This window comes from Bufo gargarizans, chromosome 2 (assembly GCF_014858855.1).
Source record: "Bufo gargarizans isolate SCDJY-AF-19 chromosome 2, ASM1485885v1, whole genome shotgun sequence".
NCBI lineage: Eukaryota > Metazoa > Chordata > Amphibia > Anura > Bufonidae > Bufo > Bufo gargarizans.
The window spans coordinates 490910612-490913602 of record NC_058081.1 but is presented as its reverse complement, the minus strand read 5'-3'; positions in this window follow the sequence as shown (position 1 = coordinate 490913602).

The following is a 2991-nucleotide window of genomic DNA, read 5'->3' as shown; positions in this document are numbered from 1 at the left end:
TAAAAGAACGTGAGCACCCCCAAAGCAGTATTATCAGGCTACAATTTCACGTCAATTAGATAATCAAGGATTAATTGATTTACTTAAATAAATAACTTTATTCTTTGGGTAAGTACGATCACAGAGATACCAAATGCATAGAGGTTTTTTTATGTTTTACTACTTTTGTACAATAAAAAGTATTTTGTTTAAAAAAAGACATTTATTAGGATTGGCATTTTAGATGCTGATTCACCAAAGTTATGTAGTTATGTCGAGGCGCTGGCCTCTACATATCTTCTGCGTATCCACCGCCAATTAAAATGTAAAACTGTTTCCTTGCTGTCTTACATTTAGACCATTTCTTATGCCTAAGCCAGGCTTAAAAAACATGAATGAGACGGGCCTGTGGGACCACCCCTTCCCCTGTCATGCCACGCCCACTTTTTTAGACCAAAGATTCTGCTGCAACATGGTGTGCATCCCCGCATCCAAAATCAGAAGTTGATAGTAAAAGTAGAGAAAGTATTAAAGGAGTTTTATGGGAGTTTTATACTAGTAATGACTAATCTTCTGAATAAGTCATCAGTATCTGATCAGTGGGGGGTCCGACTTCCGGGACCTGTGTGCCCTGCAGCCTTCTCCATGCTCACCAAGCACAATGCTGCATATTGTATAGCTACTGTGTATTGTAGCTGAGCCCATTCACTTCTGAGGGGCTGAGCAGGGCCTAGGCCATATGACCAATGAACGTCAATGAACATGACATCACATGGCCTAGGTTAAGCATAGAGAAGGCCATGGCCTTCTTCCCGCACCACTGCCTTCTGAAACAGCTGATCCATGGAGGTCCTGGGTGTCGGAACCCCACCAATCAGATACTGATGACCTATCCCAAAGATACTGTAGATCATAAGTGTAAAACTCCTGGAAAACCCCTTTAAGGAGAGATACGTTTTCTCCTCGTTTTTTTTTAACTCCCTCCTGCTTTTAGCTTCAGAACTGCATCCAGAAACCTGATCATATGACCGTACCCTAACTATATCTTATAATATTCAGTATGTAACCTGGCCAAACTTCCCTAGGTGATGCCTGCTACAAGGTAGTATTGAAGAACACAGCTACTGCCTACAGAATGTGAAATTCTAATTAGCAAGAGACATAGGGAAAACAGAAGAACATTGTTAGAATGTAGGGTAGGTTAATTTCAATGTGGAGGTTTTTAAGTGTGACTGCTTTTCGAGGACAATAACCTAGTAGTCTACAGGTTAAAAAAAAAAAAAACTGAACATATTTGAAATCTCAAAATGTTCTTTAAATTACAGCAAATTAAAAAGCTTTTAGCAGTGCTGACGCGTCTGACAGAGCTGTGACACCATAATAGTTTGCTTGTTTTTCCATCTCTCCTTGCTCAGTTCTCTCGCTCTCTTCACCATATAATCCCAGACTTGTTACTAGGCAACCTCACAGTTTATTGCTTTGCTATTTATGACCCAATTCTCATTTGTCATAATTTGTTATAATCATAGGAGATCATAAATAAAGTCAGCAGACAATAAAGTGACTGGGCCGGCAATGAGGATTTATAAACCCACAGGCTGGGGCTAGAAGTAGCTAGTATCACACCGTTGCTTTATATCCCTTACTTCTCAGTAATGTTTTCAGTCACTGCCTTTGGTGCTGTAGTGCTGGGTTTTTGATGGAGGATGGTATTTAGCTGTCGCGTTTCAGCATTGCTAACTTTAAATAACAAATCTTCTATCCTCTCTGCTGAGGATAATATCATCTAGGAGAAGGAAATAAAGGATTATGGCAGCTAAGAAATGTGAACCCCCGCCAGTGCCGATTGCCGATGCCTGTGAGCGTTTCTTTTGTCACACTGTACAATAATCTTACTTTTCATTTTATCTATAGCAGACTGTCCTCAATATTGATGCATTTATAGTATATAATATAACTAGCCCATTTCATACAATGCTATGTTACTTTATGGTGCCTTGCAAAAGTTTTCAACCCCCTAAAGATCTGATTAGTCCACACTTGTCTTGAAATGTCACTTACACTCTAGTTCAGTCAGAAGCTTTATTGAAAAGTGTAAACTAAATTTTAAGCTCATTATTTGTGTGCAGATTTCTGAAAACAAAATTAAAGGGTTTCTGTCATCAGAATTAACCCTATTAAACTAGCTGACATTAGCGATGTGCTGAATCTAACTAGCCTATTCCTACTTGTATCTACGCCAACCAGTATGCCAGAAATCTAAATTTTAAAATATTCTAATTAGCCTCTAGGAGCAGGGGGGGCCATTCCCCCTGCTCCTATAAGCTCCGTTCTCCAACCTCTGGACGAGCTTACACTTGATTGACAGGGCCAGACAGCCTTTGTCTCCTTCTGTCAGCCCTGTCTGCCATGTATCTCGAGCATGTGCCATCCCGTTCAGTGTTCAGCACAGGTGCAGTGAGTGAAGGACATGTATTTTTTTTATTTCCATGACCCAATTCTAATAAATTCTATTAAACACTGATAGGGTCAAAATGTTCACTTCCCCCCTTATATTAATCCCTTGAGAGGTGTAGTTTCCAAAATGAGGCCTTTTAGGGTATTTCAAGTAGCACTCTAGTGCCACATATGGAATATTTGTAAAAACTGCTGAATCAGGGTGATAAATTTGGGGGTATTGATTCTATTTTATCACCTGTTGTGTTACAAAAAATTGATTAAAGTTGATTTTTTTTTATTCCACCTATATTTTGCATTAATTCCTGTGAAACACCTAAAGGGTTAACAAGGTTCCTAAATACAATAGGGGTGCCATTTTTAAAATGAGGTGATTTATGGGTGGTTTCTAATATATAGGCCTCTCAAAGCCACTTCAGGACTGAATGGGTCCCTAACAAAATAGAGTTTGCAAATTTTCTTGAGAATTTGTCAAAATTGCTGCTCATGTCCTTTAACATCTTTAGGAACAAAAAAACTAAATAAATAAAAGTACAACTGAACAATAATACCAAC